Raw genomic sequence first — 21,751 nt, forward strand, 5'->3', positions numbered from 1 at the left:
TTCTACCTCCAAAAGTTTCTCATATTATCATCTTCTCTCTATATCCCAACTGTCCACAATATCTCATATAGTATTACTGTCTCTAGATGCATCACTTTTAAAATGATCTTTTAAACTACTAGAGTATTTTTTCAAATGTGCAATCAGAGCTTGGTGTTCTACAGCTCAAAATTCTCCAGAAGCTATTGTTTACAAAATGAAATTAATTTTACATGCATAGCAAAATGCCTTGGGGTGAAAAAACTGTTCTAGGTATTATGTGCTTAAGAATGGAGGAACTGATTTAGAAATCTTAAGTAAATCAACAATTAAATTTAAATAATTTAAGTTTTAATCAATTAAATTTAAGTTTTAGTTTTTTTCTTCTAATTAGATCAATTTGGCTTCCTGTTCAGTCTCTGATGAAAAGTCAGGTTCCCCTTGTAGTGATTGTGTACAAGGTAAAAATGGAAGACCAGAAATGTTCTCTAACTTAATGGGACAGAGGGTTTACCCCTCCAGATACACTCTCTACCCTTCTCCTCCTGCTTTGTGCCCTGGGAGATTAACACCCATCTCCACATAGCCCTCTTATTCTCTACTGCTCTCTCACCTTGACCCTTCAGGACTGAGGGAGTAAAAGCTCTCCACTATTACTGGTCCATGGGGACTGCACTATAAATTGTGATTTCCTTAAGCTACCCATCTGTATATTAAATAGTCCTTTTGTTAAACTCTCTTCATCATACCCAGTTTGATTGTGTCATCTGTTTCCTACTGGATTCCTGACTGACAAAGTGTTTTTAGATGCAGCACTTCAGGGAAATTATGGAAGTAACCCAGACCCTATCAATCACAGGACGGGCATGCTACATTACAGTCTGGAAGCGACCATGTTGGTTCTCTTGGTTTCTTTCATAGCATCTTATTGTGGGCTTTTATGAGGTTATATCTTTAGTTCTTCCTTACAGCCACTAAAGGCTAAACGTGATTGTTGCAACTGCCAGCCATTTTTCTGCCTCAGCTATGCATAAACATAGCCATGATGCAGACTGCTTGGTCCTAAGGCTGTGTTCTCTGGCTTGATTTCCAAAATTAAATGTGATACTTCTCAGCTTGAAATCACAGTCAAGTTCAGTAATCAATGCTTGTCTTATAATAAGGAGCAAAGAAAAGAGTAGGTGTCAAGGTTTACATGTGCATAGCTTTCTCTGAGATTAAACCCCCAATATTTTTGAAGTGTTATGACCACACATGGGGAAAGTGGGAAGAGAAAGGAAGGGAGACTGGTATTTTAAAGCTGCCAGACCATTTTGTTTCTCTGGATAGAGGTCTGCTTCTGTCTTTCAGAGAAGTTTTTTTCTCCCTTTGTTTCTGGAGGAGCCATTCCAGGGGGGTCTGTAAGTTATACAAGTTTAAGACCAAGCTCCTACTTTGGAATGAATTGGTAAAAGGAGAAGCTGAGTTGCTCTGCATTAAAAAGTGGATGTTATCTTCTCATGCAAAGTGTTGTATTTTTAGAGTAAATTTTTACTTTGAGAAATATTCTGTTTACCTTCGCTATGGTCTTGTTTCCAAGGAATGGAAAATTATTGGCAGGAGGGCCTTCCTGTGTCGAGGAGGGAAGCTAGTTTCAGCAACCTGGTAGTAGATGTGCTGAAATTAAGAAAAACAGATCTCCACCTGTGGAGGGGCCTGTAAACTCTGGAAGTAGTCGATAAACTGCACAGTTCTGAGTTATTTAGCTGTGTTAGAATTCTTTACATTTCCTCACGTCCTCAGCATAGTTTTCTTAAGTTAGGGCTTAACTGAGCTTTTCGGAATTAAGGGATAGGCCATGCCCTCCTATGGGAAGAGTGGAGAGGTAAAGAGAACAGCAGCAGCCTTAGAAAGCCAGGTACAGATGGTGTGATGGGGTCTAGAGTCATGTGCCTGGTACCAGAAGGCTGGCTGGGGTCAGAATGACATGCCTGGTGGATTTATGGGACTGGGCAGCGTGCCGGGAACATTTGGTGGAAGGAATCTGCTAAAATGTTTAAATTTTTTGTCAAGTAACAAGTGGTCTTGGAAATATTGTTTGAGCACTAAAGGGAAGTACAATTTCTTAAAACTAAATGTGGGAACATCTGTTTACATCGGCTTTTTTATAAGTAATATCATTGTGTAATACGTGGCAATACTTATACTTTTACCATGGAGTCTCTTCTAAAGATGTGAGGTGAATTAACAGATTATTTTATTTTGCATAAGGATATGTAGGGCAAAATGAGTAATTTGGGAATTTAAAAATGAACACATAAGCAAGAAAAAAAAGTAACCCAGTAAAATGAATAGAAGAAAATTAGCTAAGTAATTCCAGAAGAATGAGAGTAATAAAACAATACTATGCTTTTGGATAAGGATTTAGGAAAGGAAGAAGACTTGCTGGGACTTTGGAGGTTGTACTAATCTAAGCAGAGACAAAACATGTCATTAAAAAGCAGGTATTGGCATTTGGTGATGCTCTGATTATGAAGGAGGATAAAAGAAAAATATTAATTATAGCATTTTGAGTACGGCATTAGGGAAAATAGAAATGCTACAAAGCATTCATGCTAAAGAGAGAAGACAGTTTACCTGGAAAACCAAGCAATATTTGAAGCTCACTAACAATGGACAAATATCAGTTGCTTGGGGGTTTCTGATTGTATAAGAATGAAAAATGAAATCATTTAGAATGATTTTTAATTAACTGAGGCCTTGAACACAAAGCTACCAGTCCTGTCCATCCAAAGGAGGAGGCTCAGGATGGAGACTAGACCAAAGGATGAGAGATGCTGAAGTTACCCAGCATAAATGGACCACTGTGCAAAAGCTGGAAAATATGCATCCAGGCTGAAAACCGTGGGGGCAAGTAATGTTTGTTGAATCATTTCCTGAATCATAATTCTCATTTTTAGATGCCATGAAATCACTTATAGGTATTTGTTAAATTATGTCATTGCTCTTTTATTGTTCTTAATTTACTACCTAAGTAATCCCTGCTCATTGTAAATGCATTGGAAAATTCAGAAAAGCACAAATAGGAAAATAAATGTTCAAGAGAATATTTGCCTGAGGTCACTATTTTTTACCCATATCGCCCCAAAGAGTGCTCAATAACTATGTGTTGAAGGTACTATTTACTGGGTGCCAGTCACTCATAAGCGAATTGCCATCTGTCTTCTTTCATGAGAACGTAAGCTCCGTAAGTACAGGGACTCCTCTGTCTTGATCATCACCATGTTCCTAACACCTGGGAAGAGAAAAGTGCCTGGCATGCAGCAGGCACTCAATAAATATTTGCTTAATGAATAACTAAATCACCTCTCTTAATATTCATGTCGATTTTACTGTCATTCCTATTTCTGGGTGGAGATACAGAGGCCCAGGGAGATTACACTGACAGCCCCAAGTCTCCTAGTGCATACTCTTGGATGTGCACCCAGAAAGCCTGACTCAGGAACTCATTAATACATTTGGCCGATACTCCTCAGATAGAGGGGGAGCCTGCTGAAACTAAAGTCAGTGGGATGAATTAAGAACGCCATACTGAAACCAAGACAGAAATCCTCGTCTCCTTGCCTCAGGTACCACCAAGAGCCTGTTACGTTATATTCATTGAGCAGTTCTATTAACCAGCAGCATCAGAAGCTGAGGACAGAAAAAGAAAAATGTGAAGCCGTTTCTCTCTGTCTCTCACCACTCTTTGCTCCAGAAATATGCCATCCACTGTTGTCTGTCACCTAAGTTAGTGGCTGGCTGAATGGTTTAGCAGATAAGAAACTGTTGGGATTTCTAGAAAATCACGTGAATATTTGGAAAAATGCAGCTGCAATTTGTGTCTATCTAAGTCTGCAGAGTCATGCAGAGTCAGAGTGAATGTCAGTATCATTTCATGCTAGATGTCAGTCCATTGAGACCTTCAGTGTTGCCTATTTAACCAAAGTAAATATTTACCGTTAGAAAAGAACCAGAAGTTGCTTTCCAGCAATATGTGAACAAATTTCCATGCAGCCATTTAACTTGATCCTGGAGATCAAGAAATTATTGCATGAAATTTGCAGTTACAGCCATGTCACAGCATTCACAGTAGTCACTGATATGTTTTATCATGTGTCCTGAGGATGTTTATGTATGTGAATATGTATATTTTTGAAGTGAATGTCAAGATTAAATAAAATACCCAACTTACTGCTTCAAAGAGGATGTAGCAGAAAAAACATGAAAATAATGTGCTCCAAATTTTCATAACCCTTAAAAATTTAATTAGATTTAGGGTACAGATTTAAAAGTACACATTTATTCATTTGTGCACTCACTTTTACATTCATTCAACAGATATTTTTTTGAGCAGGAACTACACTCCAGGAACTATTCTATTTAATTTCTTAGATTCATTTCAGACTTTATTATGTTGTTCTGACAATAGCACAAGGCTCTTCTGGTTTTTAGAAGTTACTCCCGACAAATGAAAATTTTCAGCTTTCCAGAAATAAATTGAGAACATCCTACACCTATACTGACACACTGAAAATATGTATGAACGGCCTCAGGATTAAAGACGTTTCAGAGTAAAGCAAGCTGTGCTGGCAGCTAGAAATAGCCTGTGAGTTCAGAATGGAAATAAATGTTTGGGGGTAGGGAGGAAGATTTGTATCTAAGCAACAAGTAGTTGGTAATCATTTTGTGATAAATAAGGACCTTCGTCTTGAATACATTGCTTCAAATATTTCTTTTAAAGTCATGTCTTCCGCCATATTGTAAGGAGATTACAGTGTACTGACATGGTGCCAAACAATGTTTTGGCTAAACTTTCTGTTCTTATGTCTCCCAGTTCATTGTTTGGGAATTGGGAGCTGAATACTTATGCTCCAAGGGGATGGCAGAGCCCCCTGCATATCCTGAAAGCCACTGAACCGATCCTGAGTTGACCCTGCAGAGGGTGCCTTCAGAGGGAGGAGTCATTATCAGACCACAGGCACTAGAGGCAGATTAGGTGTGGTAGAAAGTAGATCTGCCTGAAATCAGAAGGCGTAGGATCAGGCCCCAGCACCTCCATCTACCATCTACGAGGCTTCTTGAGACTTGGTCCCTATGGGACTCAGTTTGCTCACACAGTGTTGCTGGCTCCTAACTGTACCTAACTGGTGTTTAGGATTTGGTGATGTCTGATACACCATGAGGAGATTATTCTTAGGAATCAAGTTTTATGAGTACATTCTACAGGGAATTTTGGTTTAGCTGAAAACTAAGGCAAAGATTTTTCCTTTGTTTTTTCCAGGTAAGGAAGTGAGAGGACCTACCCCATCCATGTCTACCCCATGAGGCATAAGCGGAAGGCTCTATTTTTATTAGAGATTCTGACATCAAGGCTTATGCAGGGCTGTGCTTTAGGGACAAAACAAGCCCATAGTTAGGGGGAGAAAAGCAGAGAAAGTTGAGTGGCTGCAGGCCAGGCAGCAGTGGGAATGTTGAGACACGCCAAAAGAACCAGAGGCAACTTTGGGAGCTAGGGATGTCGTGAGGCCCTCTGAGCATAGACAGAGGCAGGGGTCAGACAATTTTAGTTATTTCAGCCAATGTGATTCCCTCTGAAGCTGTTCTAGTGAAAAGGGCAGGAGAGGAGGCCACTGGGAGCAGAAGAGCCCTTCTTACTGTGAAAGCTTATTCCAAACCATGAAAGAAGAGCTCTCTGTGTTAAAAGGGGGAGAACCAGGAGCTGCCTGCTCCGCACACCAGGTATCTACATATATATATTTTTTACAGCTCCTCCAAGTGCTTCCGATTTGCAGCCAAGGCTGGAACCAGTGTCTTAGAGTAGTGCTTCTCAAACTTGAATGTGCCTGCAAATCACCTGGGGACTTTGTTAAAATGCAGATTCTGCTTCAGAAGGTCCAAGATGGGTCTGGGGTTCTAACAAGCTCCTAAGTGATGTTGATGTTGCTGGAAGATAAAACACACTTTTAATAGTAAGAGCTTGGAGCACTGGTTCTCATACTTTAGCGGGCATCAAAGTCTGCCAGAGTCCTTATTAAAACACAGATAGTTGTGCCCAGCTCCCAGTTTCCAATTCAGTTGATCCAGGGTAGGGCCTGATAATTTGCATTTCTAATAAGTTCACAGGCAATGTAGCTCTGGACATGATCATGTACAGCAGTGGTTCTCAAACCGGCCATAGCTGGGAAATTTACAAAGCGTACTCCGGGGAGGCCCTCCACCCTTCCCAAGCCTCCCCACCTCCCCAAACCCTGCTCTCACAGAATCTGTTCTAAAGCCCCCTGGGTGATCCTAACGCGCCCTCAGGTTGGAGAACCGTTGATAGAAGGCTTCATGGGTCACATAAAGGCTTCAGATTTTATTCTAAATATAATACCATGTACTAGTTGGCTCTGCTTTTAGAAATAATTTGTGACTGGATATAAAGGTGTTTGAAGGCAGATCACTGATGAAATCCTGACAACTGAACCACATGCCTTTATCTCGAAAGGTGAATGAGTAATCTCTATGAGGCAGACACTATCTTCACTATCTCTTTTATTACAAATAAGGGAGACTCAGAAAGGTTAATCAGATGACTTTAATTCCTGTGGAGATATATATTAAAAGGTACACAAATTGGTTAATTTTGCAATCTACTGATGCCAAACTGGCTCAGTAGATTTGCTCCCACTTTCTATTAACTTTGGTCTGTTCCATTATGTGTTATGTGGCAGAAGCTAATTACTGCGAGCCTGTAATTTGAAGTGACAAGTAATTGAAACTTGGGTTCTGTAGGAATATCTGTGTAATGCATAATACATTATTAAACAGAATTATTTAAAGCACAAGTGAAGCCAGTTGAAGTCATCTCCAGCAGTTGGTGGTTCATAATAAAATTGAAACTACAGATAATTAGCATGGGTCCAAAAAAGCTCATTTCAAGTTGGCCTGCAAATATTATTTTTCATCATTTGATATTAATTATGACATGCTAATATGTCTAATTTTATTTGGCCCATCTACATTCACCTCATGTTCTCAGAATGAAAAGCAGAACACAGCTCTAAATCCAAGAAAGAAAGAAAATGATCTATCCCACACTTCTATTAATATTTAATCTTCTTTACTGGATTAATACTCCGAGGTTGCCAATACAAACCTTATAAAATTTGATCACTTGATTTTTTTTTTTTTTTTTTTTTTGCGGGCCTCTCACTGTTGCGGCCTTTCCCATTGCGGAGCACAGGCTCCGGACGCCCAGGCCCAGCGGCCATGGCTCACGGGCCCAGCCGCTCCGCGGCACGTGGGATCCTCCCAGACCAGGGCACGAACCCACGCCCCCTGCATCGGCAGGCGGACTCCCAACCACTGCGCCACCAGGGAAGCCCTGATTTTTTTTTTTTTTTTTTTTTAATGGAGAAAAGCCTCATTAGAAAAATGGGATGTGTATCACCAGTAGTTTATACAACTACAGTAACTATAATAAATATGTAACATATAAATAATATATAACATAATATATAATAAATATGTACATATAATATAAAATACCTAGCTCTATATGTATCTATATAATTTCCTTCCTGGTCTTTGCTTCTGAAATTGTCCATCTGAAGCTTTGGATCCTGCAGGAGCATCACTCATAATGATGCTTGTAAAAGAGTAGACAAAATGTGCAGATTTCAAAAAGTACAGTCAAAGTAATAGCTATTGATGAACGTACCACTGTGAATTGCAGAAAAGCCTCCAGAATCATGCAGTGTGCATTTCTCCAGTACAAATAATGCCATACTGCTATGAAAATAACAGCTCTGAGTCCCTCTGCCCCCTACCTGCAACTTGGGGCACTGGCAGTAAAATCCACTTCTAGCCCATTTTACCATCTTTGTGGGACCTTTAACACCCTAACCATCAGTAGTTAGTTTTCTACAAGAGCAGTGATCTCTAAGGCTAGTTATCTTTGTAATGAAAACAAACTTACCATAGGTGTAAATATTTATAGTTATAAATATAGCTAGAAACTACAGACCTTTCTGACCCCAGGTCTTTCTTGTTGGTGATCCATAAATAAATAAATAAATAAATAAATAATAAATAAATAACAAAATCTCTTCCTAGTCCAATCCTTACAAAAAAAGGCAAGATTTTCCTAAGGTCCTCTGGCCACAGAAGACACAACGGCTGTGTTTTATGCCAGGTACATTTGATCCAGTTGATCAGTCATTTAAACTCCTCCTGTAAACACTTCATTCACTTGACTTCCAGGAATCACATTAACTCGGCTTTCTTCTACTCCTTGGGTATCTCCCTTGCTGGTCCCTCCACATCTTTTCTACTTATACTCTTTCTCTTGTTGATCCCATCCAGTCTTGTGACTGTAAAGGCCATATATGTTTATGACTCAGCCTGGATATTTCCCTTGAATTCTGGACTTGTATGGCCAATTGCCTACCCTACATCTCCACTTGAACGTTAACAGATATCTCAGATTTAACATGTCCAAATACAAATCCCTGTTCTTTCCTCCTACTTCATCCAAGGAAGAAACAGAGCACCGTGAGGAAGAATAACAGAGTGGGGAGGGTATTTACTTTTGATGGAATGGGACATGTAAGCCGAGGGGAGATCTGAAGGATGAGAAAAAAAACAGGAAAGCAAAATATAAATCTGGGGTGAGGAGGGCATTTCAGGGAAAGAAAATCTTACGTGAAGACCCTGAAAGAGTAAAGAACATGGCATATTTGAGAAACGGCAAGAAAGCCCATGTGACTGAAGTGAGAGATTGGCAGTTATTTCCTGTAGGTTCTACAGTATCTGTAATGGTTAAGAGAGGAGTCCTAGAGCTGGATTCCTGAGGTCAAATCCAGGTTTCGCCTCCTGACAGCTTGTAATATTTGACAAGTTACTTTACTCTGTGCCTTAGTTTCCTCATCTCCTAAAATGGGGATATTTATAGTGCCTACCCTATATGGTAGTTGTGTTATCAATGAGCCATTGCATGAAAATACTTAGAACAGCATCTGCAATGTAGCATATATTGTAGTATAAATGGGAACATCTATTTTGAATTCAATTACTTCTCCCCACATCTAGAACTGCCACTCCGGTCCACCATCATTTCTGGCCCTCCTCCTTAAACTGCCTTCCATTTGGTCTCTAGGTATTTACTCTTAACCCAATACAATCCATTCTCCAACAGAAGTCAGGGTGTTTTTTTTTTTTTTTTTTTTTTTTTTTTTTTTTTTTTTTTTTAAGGAGAGTCTGTGTCTTTATTGGCCCGCAGGCTGCATGAGAGGGATAAAAGCGGGAGGAGTGGGGGGCCCTGATGCCAGGCAGCCGGGTTTCACGGGCTTGTATGTGATGGAGAACTCATCTAGGTAGAAGCTGATCATCTCAGGGTTGATTTCCACCTGGCTGAAGGTCTGGCCGTTGTGAACACCCACCATGCTGCCCCGCATGTCGGGGAAGATAATCACCACGGGCAGGGGGCGGCTTCTCCACCTGCGGCTTCTCCGTGGGCGGTGCCTCCTCCCTGGCCTGCGCAGGCGCTGCAGCAGCAAGTGCAGCTTCTTCCGCAGGCCAGGTCTCAGCGGCGCGCGCTGTGCAGCTGCACTCGCTGCTCCTAGGACGGATATCCAGCGACTGGTCGAGGTCCACGCCGAGGCAGATGAACTTGCGGAAGGTCCGCTTCTTCTTCCGTTCCACTTCGGCCATTTTGTTGGTGTTGCGATAAGCCAGGGTGAGTTATTTTTTATAGAAATGTAATCATGGCGCCTACCTGCTCAAAACTTTCCTAGATTTAAAGCAGATTCATTGATAATAAAATACGAAGGTTTTCCATGGCCCTCAAGTTTTCCATGCTCTGACTCTTTCCTGCCATCCTAGACTCATTTTCTGCCAGGTTCCCTTCACTCACTATGTTTTCTGTCTCGTTCTCATTCTCATCTCCTGGCCTTTACATGTCATGTTTTCTGTATCTAGAATGTTCTTTCTCTAGCTCTCCACGCCTTATTTTTCAGGTCTCTGCTCAAATGTCCTCTTAAAAATGACTTCCCTGATTATCACATCTACACAGGCACATGCTTTGTCCTTGGCCTATGAAGCATTTACTATTTTATGTTTTACTTTATACTCTTCATCAGCTGCAATTGTATTACTTATTTCGTTGTTAACTTGTTTCTTGCTTGTCTCCCTTACTAGCTCTCAGTGTTTGTAACTGTAACATACTGGAGACTCAATACCTATTTGTTGAATGAGGGGATGCTTTTCCGTATTCTGGAAAATGAAAGAAGAATGATTGAGGATATTTGCTTGGAGTTTGTGAATTATTTCCACTTGTCAGAGATTCAGATGGAAAGGCATTTATTTATTTTTTAGTTGCCTCAGCTGTTTCCCCTCTATCGAGGATTGTGGTCTGGTGCTGCCTGTTGTTCAGTATCTGAAAACCATTGTTTTTCTATAGCTTATCGGTTTGTTTGTTGTTGTTTAAAACAAAAAAAAGTAAATCTGGTCCCCATTTCTCTATCTTGGTGGGAACTAAACAATGGCACGTATATGATTTTTACGACTCCAGATGGTTGTTTGTAGTTTGTATGGACTTTTACAAATGGAGAGCATCTTACAGAAAGGCAATTCATGCACATCATTGTGTCCTTTCTTCATTTGTCTCCAGGTTCTTAATACCGTAGTCACTGTGCTGCCATCTTGGGACACCATGCATGATAATGGAAGTTCTATGAATACAAATTTAGAAGGGTTTGATAGCATTTCCTTAGTTTTTTCCCCTAGAGCTCATCTCTGTATGTTATATCTAGTTGGTTGAAGAGCCAGGGCAGATCCCAGAGGAGATGTTTCTGGGAGACCCATAATCCGAGATGTGACTGAACCCTACATGATGCTTTGAACAATTCTTGCTTATTTTTCACTAAACCAGATAGGTTGTTTCAAATCTGAATGCTAGAAAAGGGAACACGCTAAGTTAATATCTGCAAGAATTTCGTTGTTCTAAGAGTCAACCCAAGATTTTTATTGTAAGAAGAGTTCCCGCTTCCCCATCTTGGAGATATATTTAAATAATAAAATTGAATGTATGTGGAAATATGTTCAATAGGTCTATACTTGGAAATTTGGATTACGATTCAAAACAATAAGAAATATTTTCTATAGATAAATCAGGCTTCTATTACATGGATTTCTAGTCAGAATATTTCAACTTAAATATTGTGGGATTGCCTTTCCACAAACTGAGAAGTGGATAATTAGATATGAATTAATCTACTCGCACTTAAAATTTCTATTTTCATTTCGAAAAAAATATTTTCTCCATCAGTTAAAAGGCTGAAAATGGGTGATTTTATTACAGCATAGGAAATTCTGTGTTATTTAATCCTTTGTGTAGTGAAAGGGAAACACGTAAAGAACTTTGAAAATGACTTGGCTGTTGGTAATTGTTCTGATGTGTGGTGCCAATTTCTGCATTCAGACCTGGTGTGACGCCAAGAAGTTGTGTATGGTTACTCTTAACGTATTTTTATTATAATAGAAATAAGGCATGAAGAACATAATGATACCCTGGAAGGAGGGAAGAAACTAATTTAGAGTGAACAACCAGTTCTGACACAAATGAGGGATATCAAGCAGTGAATTTTTTATAATGTAACTTGAGTTTAGATGTAAATATAGCATTGAAAGTTAGTGTTCGACACTCCTAGCTTAACCCTAAGGGCTTGACATCAATGTCTAGCTTTTAGGGGCTAACTTTTAACTTGGATTGAAAGCTTTGTTGAAGTATTGATATTTTGGTTAATGAGTTGTTTAGAAGACTTATGAAAATCTCATTCACCAGAAGTCTCTGGGAGACACTTCCTATTTGTTGGGTAGGAAAGAGAGGGACAATTATGACAAGGAAGGAAAGGAAAAATGATGTTCTCAGTCAAACTTACATGGACCAGTCCCCAAATGATAGGTCCAAATTTCCCTGAAAATATTTCCATGACACTGGAACAAAATGTGAATTACGTGCATTTATTCAAGAAATGTATAAATATATGATATGCAGGAACTATGCTTCAGTCTTTCTTCTAGATATTTTGGAAACATCAGTGAACAACAAAACATCTCCATAATTCCTGCCCTCTTAGAGCTTAGGCCCTATTAGGGGATAGACACACAATAAAAATAAACATAACTGAATATATTACAAAGTAGAGAAAGTGAAAACAACTTTGGGAAAAATAATAGTCAGTGGAGTGGGGGCAGGCAGACTGAACGCATTGTCAATGATGTCTGAGTAGGTCTCATGCAAAACGTAATATTTGATCAAAAACTTGGAGGAGGGCTTCCCTGGTGGCGCAGTGGTTGAGAATCCGCCTGTCGATGCAGGAGACACGGGTTCGTGCCCCGGTCTGGGAAGATCCCGCATACCGCGGAGCGGCTGGGCCCGTGAGCCATGGCCACTGAGCCTGTGCATCCGGAGCCTGCGCTCCGCAAAGGGAGAGGCCACAACAGTGAGAGGCCCGTGTACCACAAAAAAAAAAAAAAAAAAAAGACAAAAACTTGGAGGAGGTGAGGTCCTTGGCTAAAATGATACCAGAAGAAATACTGGTTCCAAGGGAGTGGTCAGAGAGATAACAGGGGGCTAGACCTTTGGGTTTTACTCTGAGGAACAAGATCCACTGTGTGAGTCTACTCACCTACCCGTTCTTAAAAGATTCTCTCCCAGGAGACCCGTTTTGTTCCACAGGTCTAAAATTAACTATGTACATCGGTCACTATGACTGAAGCTGTACTACTTCTGATTCCAAGAACCAACCACTGTCTTCCCTCCCAGAGCCTCAGCATCATCACTTACTTTATATTAAGGAGTGATGATAAGTCAACAGTACTTAACCAGTAGATGAAGGACTCAATAGCAAAGAGAGCTTCATAAATTGCCACAGTCAGATTTCTCTTTGCAATGAGCTAGGATGTGGGTCAGCGAACTTTTTTCTGTAAAGGGGCAAAGAGTAAATACTTTTGGCTTTGCTGGCTGTATGGTGTCTGTTGCACATACTCAGCTCTGCCCCGGTGGTGCAAAAGCAGCAACAGATAATGTGTGAACAAATATGCATGTCTGGGTTCCATAAAACATTTATTTACAAAACCAAGTGGTGGGCTAGATTTGGGCCGCGGGCTCTAGTTTGCCTTCCCTTATGATAGAGCACAGGAGATATATTAGCTTTGGAGGGAAGGGCGTTAGCTGAGGGGGGAATGTAGTATGGTGCAGGGGAAAGAGCAGTCATTAACCTCTGGACTCATACAGACCTGTCCTTCAAACTCAACTCTTCTACTTACCCAGTGCACATAGCAGGTGTTGTGGGGTGAATGTTTGTGTCCCACCCCATGCAGGGCTCCTTTTCTGAATTTCTCTCTCAGAAATCTGTTTCTGGAGTGTCCTGCCCTTGCAAGACAGCCACTGTCTACTTGGGCCCTATTTCCCCATGCTTGAATGTGGAAGACTACCTCAGAGGAAAATCCAGGGGGGATGTGGAACTCACCTTCTATGCTTCCTTCTCTCAAGGATTACAGCACCTATATTGGTGGTTCTTCAGTCTCAAGCAGTTGTTTGGTATATTTTATCCAGTTCTCATAATGGCCTCAGGCGTAGCATTAATCCAGTATAAGATACTCTGCCATGGACAGAACTGGCTCCCCTTTATGCTTCAACTTACTGTAATATAATTTCTATCCCACTACCCCATTGAAACTGCTCTTGCTAGAGTCACCGATGACTTCCATGGTCCTACTTCAGTGGATTCTTTTTAGGCCTTATCCTGTTCCATCTCTTAGTAGCATTTGACACAGTTGACCACTTTCTTTGTTTGGCTTTCATACCATACACTCTTGGTATTCCTTCTACCTCTATGGCCATTTTTTCTCAGTCTCCTTCATTGACTTAATTCTCCTTTACTCAGCCATTAATGTTAGAGTTCCCCAGGCCCTCTGATAGGATGACTCTTAAGGGATTTTTTCTCCTCACTGTACGCCCCCTGTGTAGGTGATCTCATTTAAATCTGATGATTGCCATAGTATGCTGGAAACTTTAAAATTATATTTCCAGCCCAGGCCCCACTTCTAAGCTTCACAACTTAGATCTAATGGCCAACTTGAGAGCTCCACTTGGATGCCTTACAAGGTTTCCAAATTTAGTATGTCTAAAATGGAACTATTTTTGTGCTGTATGCTGACCTCCCCCTTCCGAGTCACCATCTTAGCACAAGGCATCCTTCACCCCTCTCCACCCTGTAACTCTTGCCAGGCACTTGGGAATAACCCTTGATTCTTCTCTTTCACTTTAATCCACCAAGTTTCAGTAGCTCATCTTTTGAGCAAACATTCAACATTATGAGAATTCATCTCTTTGCTGGCTGATGACCTTAGTTTGCTTTGTCCAGTGCCAAGTGCATTGTTCTGGAGCCATCGGAGTCTTTTTTTATTAGGGTATGTGAGGGTATAGGGGCTGCAAACCCTGAAATCTCACTGTATGGCAGCATAAGATACATACAGATATTCACAGGCAAGACCAAAGTCATCAGATAAAGACTAATGTATGTTCTCTATGCTTTAAGACATTTAGCACATTTATGGTTAGTTTTTAAATGATTTGTAGGAAATTTTAGAAATTTGGAGGCTAATTTTCTGTAGATTCTGTAAGGTTCGCCTTATGGAAAATAGTCTCCATCTAACAACTGTATTTACAATTTGTGGAACTGCTGCTAGCTAGATTGGCTTTCAATTTATATTACACAGGCTGAAATTTTAGGGTTTTTTTAGTTGTGGATAACTGCTTTTAGATGTGTGCATGCCATGTAGTCCATTAAATGTCTTGAAAATTAAAATGCTTATTAGAAAGAACAGTGTGTTTTAACTAATGAGAAATGGTCTAAGTAAGATGGTACTCATATTTTATATATTTTCTTCAGAACCCCTAGTCACAGCACAGTACCCACTGACCGTGAGTGTGACCTTGGGTATGTCACTTACCTCACATATAAAATGGTGATGGTAATAGTGTCTGCCTCATCAGTTGCTATGAAGATTAAGGGATTTAGTATTTATAAAGTGCCTAGAACAGTGCCTGGCCTAGGACAAACATGATAACCATTTGTTAAGTAAATTAAATAAAGTATTCCTAGCTTCTCCTTTTTAGTTTCTCTATTGTTTTGTGAAAGAACTAAGGAGTCAGGAACCCTGGTTTCTTACCTCAGAGGTGTTATTGCTTAGCTGTGTGGCCTGTGTGCTGCTTAGTGTCCCTTAGCTTTGATTCTGCATCTGTAACATGATAAGTAACACTTACTGGCTACTTTTCTTGTGCCAAGTACTCCATGAAGCACTTGACCTACATCGTCTCATTTAATTCTCACAACTGTCTCAAGATAGGTGGTAAAATAATAACTTTCATTTCATCTGAGACTCAGAAAAGATAATAACTTGCCTGAAGTCGCACAGCTGGTAAAGGTGGCATCGGGCAGCTTGTCCATTTCCAGAGCACAAAGCTCTGACCTCTGCTCTGAGATCCTGAGCCTCGCTCCTCATTCTTCCCCAGTGGCTGCTTGTTTCTTACAGAGCTTTTAGGCACTGAAAAGCAGCCCAGGTTTCATCCAGGCCTCTGCCTCTGCGAACTGTCCGCAGTTTTGTCCGTGGGAGGAGTCCTGGAGATTGTCTCCGTGTCGGAGCGAGACTTACCCCTTGTCTCCTGGAGCAGGCTGGGGTCCAGCCCACTTCAGCAGCTCACTAGTTCTCTCCGGAGATGACTAGTGGGAGCCTGGGTGGGCCTTTGTTCCCTGGCTTTTGGTTCTTCTCTGTCATTGCTTTCTTTCTAGGATGCATTTGCAGTTATAACAGAGATATCATGCAGACCCAAAGCCCTGTGTTGCTTCTTTGGCATTTTTCTTCTCTGAACCAGGTCCTGGTTTCCATTGGCAACCATGTAACTTGACCCCCCCACACAGCAGTTCTCCCTGTAGTGTTAGCATTTCAAAACTGAATCCCTTGTCAGTATAATTGTTTGTTGTCCAGAATCCAGATTGTCCTTACAGTGGCCTTCAGGAGACAACATGTATGTCTGTTTGTTGTTTAATACTTTCGTGACCCTAATGGTCAGAGGAGCAGGCCAGGAAGGAAGGAGGCATCACAAGAGTAGAGTGTCCTCAGCCCAGCAGAATCTTGTGATTCCTCTTAAGCCACACTGTGTGTAGGGGGATGGGGGAAGGCTTCATCTGTTCCTCCACTCAGGACCAGTAGAATCATTAAATGTCACTGCTAGAAAGGATCATAGACCGTATCCCAGCCACCATGAAGATGAAGAAATCAAGACCTACTGGTCTTGATTAGCGGCTACTTGCCTTGCTCAAGGTCTCACGTCACCTTACCATTGGACCGGGACCAGCCTTCCTGACACCAGTGCTCTTAACCCTGTGTGGTGTCACCTCCTCCACACCAAACTCGTGTGTAGCAGGTATGGATCCCAGACCACAGATTCAGGTGTGCAGTGGGTTGAATTGTGTCTCCTCAAAGAGAAGGGACCCTGGTATCTGTGAATATAAATGTATTTGGAAATAGGGTCTTTGCAGATGTAAGCAAGTAAGTTAAGGTCCTATTGATCAGTGTGGATCCTGAATCCAGTGGCTGATATCCTTAGAAGAAGAAGAGAGGACACCCAGGGACACACTCTAAGAGTAGGCCTCGTGAAGGTGGAGGCGGAGACTGGAGTGAGGCAGGGCTGCCAAGGCCTGCCAGCAAGCACTAGAAGCTGAGAAGAGGCAAGGGCAGGCGTCTCCCCTAGAGTCTCAGTGTGGGGGACGGGCCTGCGGCCACCTTCATTTTGTGCTTCTAAGCCTCCAGAACGGAGAGATTAAATTTCTGTTTCTGCAAGCCACCCATTTTGTGGTAACTCATTGTGGCAGTCTTAGGAAACTACTACAAGGTGGCTATTAAATATAATTTTATTTTTCTGTAATTCAGCATGGTGTTTATTTTGTCCTTCAGTTCTGCCAGGGGGTAAACACTTAAACCCAGGCAACTGAAGTTCCTCCCACCTCCCAGGGTTGTGCCTAAACTACAAGTTGGGCCCATCTACCCGACCCAGTTGTCTGGGAACACGCCTTGTTTCCGTGCCCATGGCCTCTACTGCTCCGATGGCTCCAGGAGCTTCCGGAACACCGCAAGGCACAACAGTCTCAGACAGGCAGTTTGCGCTCATGTAAGCCTGATGGAGGTGGTCTGGCCATTTCTGCAGGCCTGCTTCTTTGTCATTGACTCAGCCAGGGAAAAAAGCTTTAGGGCCCTTCCTCCCAAGACCCACCTGTGTCTGTTCTCTCATCTGTACCCCAGCTCTGCAGTTATGGAAAAATCATTATACCCACGTCGCTCTACCTCATTTCTTGGCACTCTTGCCACGCTCATTATCGAGGCCTCGATCCTCTTAACTTCCTTACCTAGACTTTTGGGGTACAAAAGCCCAGATATTTGCTAGGTCTTTCAGCTTTCTGTCTGGCCACATCCCTCCCCTGAGGCAGTGAACCCAGAATATCTACTACAGGGGAGGGGGCAGCAAGGAAAGTGGAAAATAGCAGTGGAAAAACAAAGAACATTAGTTGGTTTATCAAAACTATTATCTGGATGAATGTGATAGGAAAGAAAAATGTACTCCTGAAGCCAAAGAGACATGAAATCAGATGCCAACTATGCTACTTTCTAGCTGTAAATAGAGCAAGTTATATTTAGTCTCTCTGAGCCCTTGTACTCTCACTTACCAAAATAGGGAATTTAAGACCTACCTTCTGGAGTTGTGAGGATTAAATTTAGTGAGATAATAGATGCAAAGTCGTAGTACTTCCATTTAGCAAAAACACAAAGAGGATCCCAACTCTAGCCAAGCCAACATTGTCACAGAAATGACTTAAGAGTGGGTCGATGTCCCAGTTCTTTCCTAAGCAACCAGCATCCATGAAGGTGCCAGCTATTTAGCCTGAAGATTCATTCTGTTGTGGCCTCCCACTACTAAACAAGATGCCTGCAATGGAGGCTGGCCAGCTGCTTAATTGTCTTTCTTGTGCTAAGGAATAGCCTGAGGATAGGAACTAGATTTTCAGTTCTTCCCTATCATCATTTTCAGGCTTTGGTGCACTTTGGTTTTTGTGCTTTCCTGAATCCAGATAAATACTCCGCAGACAGACAAATGCCTTATATTTTAATCCACTTGGCTCTTAAACTGGAACACTGCTGAACTCTTGTGGGGAATGAGGAGGGCTCTGGTGTTTTTTCAGGAGTTGGAGAAATCCAGCAGAGCCCTGCTGATGTTGCCGGTTTTCCTTTTCTGGCTACGAAGTTGTCATGAAGATGCACAGCCACTAGATGTCACAAGTGGGGAACTGTTCTGCCCTGCTCTCCGTGGTTTCTCCTTGCAAGGAGAGACGGTGATGTACTATAGTCCTTCTTTTTAAAAAATTGTTCTAAAAGACTTAATTTTTTTTAGGGAAGTTTTAGGTTTATAACAAAATTGAGAGGAAGGTCAGGAGTTTCCCATATACCCACTGTCCCCAAACATACCTGGCTTCCCCTTTTATCAACATCACTTACCAGAATGATACTTTTTTTTTTTAAATCAAGGATGAACCCACACTGACACATCATTATCACCAAAAGTCCATAGTTTACCTTAGGGTTTACTCTTGTTGTTGTATATTCTATAGGTTTAGACAAATGTGTAATAACATATATCCATCATTATACTATCCTTGCTATGGTCTGAACTCCCAAATTCATATGTTGAAATCCTAACCTTCAAAGGTTATGGTTTTAGTAGGTGGGGCCCTTGAGAGGTGGCTAGGTCATGAAGATGGAGCCCTCATGAATGGGATGAGTACTCTTGTTTTGTTTTTTTGTTTGTTTTTTGCGGTACGCGGGCCTCTCACTGTTGTGGCTTCTCCCGTTGCGGAGCACAGGCTCCGGACGCGCAGGCTCAGCGGCCATGGCTCACGGGCCCAGCCGCTCCATGGCATGTGGGATCCTCCTGGACTGGGGCACGAACCCGTGTCCCCTGAATCGGCAGGTGGACTCTCAACCACTGCGCCACCAGGGAAGCGGGATGAATACTCTTATAAAGAGCTCCCTAGCCCCTTTTGCTATGTAAGGATATAAGGAGAAGTCAGCCACTCAGAAGGGGGCCCTCGCCCTACCATACTGGCACCCTGATCTCAGTCTTGTAGCCCTCAGAACTGTGAGAAATAAATTTCTTTTGTTTATTAGCTACCCAGTCTGTAGTATTTTGTTTTAGCAGCCTGAATGGACTAAGACAATCTTACAGAGTATTTTCACTGCCCTAGAAATCCTTTGTGCTCTGTCTACTTATCTCTTCTCCATTTCCCTCGCCCCTGGCAACCACTTATCTTTTTACTGTGTCTGTAGTTCTGCCTTTTCCAGAGTGTCGTGTAGTTGGATTTATACAGTATTGTAGCCTTTTCAAATTGGCTTCTTTCACTTATTAATCAGGTTACTGCACGTCTTTTCATGGCTCAATAGCTCATTTCATTTTATCACTGAATAACAACAATTCATTGTTTGGATGTGTCATAGTTTATCCTTTGACCTACTAAAGGACATCTTGATTATTTCCAAGTTTCGGCAATTATGAATGAAGCTGCTATAAGCATCCATGTGTAGGTTTTTGTATGGACAGGAGTATTCAGCTCCTTTGGGTAAATACGAAAGTGCGTGACTGCTAGACCATTGGTAAGAGTATGTTTAGTTTTGTGAGAAGCTGCCAAACTGTCTTCCCAAGTGGCTGTACCATTTTCCATTCCCTCCAGCAATGAATGAGAGTTTCTGTTGCTCTACATCCTTGACAGCATTTGGTGTTGTGAGAGTTCTGGGTTTTGGCCATTCTAATAGATGTATAGTGGTAACTCACGATTGTTTTAATTTGCATTTCCCTGATGACATATGATGTTGAGCATTTTTTCATATGCTTATTTGCTATCTGTATATCTTCTTTGGTGAGGAGTCTGTTAAGATCTCTGGCCCATTTTAAAAATCAGGTTGTTTGGTTTTTTTTATTATTGAGTTTTATGAGTTCTTTGTATATTTTGAATTAAAGCCTTTTATCAGATGTGTCTTTTGTAAATATTTTCTTTATTTTGTAAATATATTCTGTGGCTTGTCTTCTCACTCTTTTAATATTGTCTTTCACAGAGCAGAACTTTTAAATTATAATAAAGTCCAGCTTAGCAATTATTTCTTTCATGGATCGTGTCTTTTGTGTTGCATCTAAAAAAGCATCACCATACCCAATGTCTTCTGGGTTATCTCCTATATTATCTATTAGGAGTTTCATAGTTTTGCGTTTTACATTTAGGTCTGTGATCCATTTTTGAGTTAATTTTTGTGAAGATGTGAGGTCTGTGTCTAGATTCAGTTTTTGCATGTGGATGTCCAGTTGTTCCAGCACCATTTGTTGAAGAGACTACCTTGCTCCATTGTATCACCTGTGCTCCTTTGTCAAAGATCAGTTACCTGTATTTATGGGTGTCTATTTCTGGACTCTGTTCTGTTCTATCGACCTATTTTCTTATTCTTTCACCAGTACCACACTGTCTTGATTACTGTAGCTTTATAGAATAGCTTGAAGTTGGATAGAATCAGCCTTCCTTAAATATTGTATTGGCTATTTGGGTCTTTTGCCCCTCCATGTAAATGTTAGAAGTTTGCTGAATCCATAAAATAACGTGTTGGAGTTTTGTTTTGTTTTGTTTTTTAAATAAATTTATTTATTTAGTTTCGGCTGCATTGGGTCTTTGTTGCTGCCTGTGGGCTTTCTCTAGTTGCGGCGAGCAGGGGCTATTCTTTGTTGCCGTGCGTGGGCTTCTCATTGCAGTGGCTTCTCTTGTTGCAGAGCATGGGCTCTAGGTGCGGGGGCTTCAGCAGTTGTGGCGCACAGCCTTAGTTGCTCCGCGGCATGTGGGATCTTCCCGGACTAGGGCTCAAACCCATGTCCCCTGTGTTGTCAGGCAGATTCTTAACCACTGCGCCACCAGGGAAGTCCCCGTGTTGGAGTTTTGATTGGGATTGCATTGAACCTATACATCAACTTGGGAAGAATTGACATCCTGTGTATTATGCCAGTCTCAACCTTTAGATAACCCGTGTGGTAGCTGGACCTGCCCTTGTGGTTCTTACTATGATTGCAGAACACCATCAGTAATAACCATCAAAGAACTTAAAAAAAATGTTTATTATTTACAAGTCCTGAAAATTACATGGCATGTCTGGGGGCACACAGTGAAGTCACAGGTAGAGAGAGAGAGAGAAAGCACAGACCTGGGGTTCCACTTTTATTGGGGTCAAGGGTGCAGGCCTAGGGAGGGGTCCTAGGGTTTTCAAGGCTCACTCTGTATTGGTGAATTTAAAACATAAAAGTGGTAATTTAAGGCTCAGGAAGAGAAGAAATACAAGCAGTGCAAATGGTTAGTTATTGAAATCAACCAAGATGTCTAAAACAAAGGAGTCTGGGGCAAAGATAAGGGAGGTGGCAGCCTGCCTCTTTACCTAGCTGTGTGGTTCTTACTAAGGACAAATGCTGAAGAAGTCAAGAATATGGTTAAAGGAAGGCACGTGGCTCTTTTCTCTAGAATGGTGATGGGGCAGAAGGTGGGAATGGAGCGAGCATTTCAGGACTGGGGCTGGCTGCGGCTCAGTGTTCCGCCTTGCCCAGGGACACACCTTCCTGGGGCGCCCA

General features: G+C 41.5%; 1 pseudogene; it reads right to left on the reverse strand.

Annotated features, from left to right (window-relative positions):
* Nucleotides 1-5,066: 5,066 nt before the first annotated feature.
* LOC131755684 (small ribosomal subunit protein uS19 pseudogene) lies at nucleotides 5,067-9,693 on the reverse strand (annotated as a pseudogene).
* Between the last annotated feature and the right edge of the window lie 12,058 nt (nucleotides 9,694-21,751).

Source organism: Kogia breviceps, chromosome 4 (genome assembly GCF_026419965.1).
Source record: "Kogia breviceps isolate mKogBre1 chromosome 4, mKogBre1 haplotype 1, whole genome shotgun sequence".
In the NCBI taxonomy this organism is placed as follows: domain Eukaryota; kingdom Metazoa; phylum Chordata; class Mammalia; order Artiodactyla; family Physeteridae; genus Kogia; species Kogia breviceps.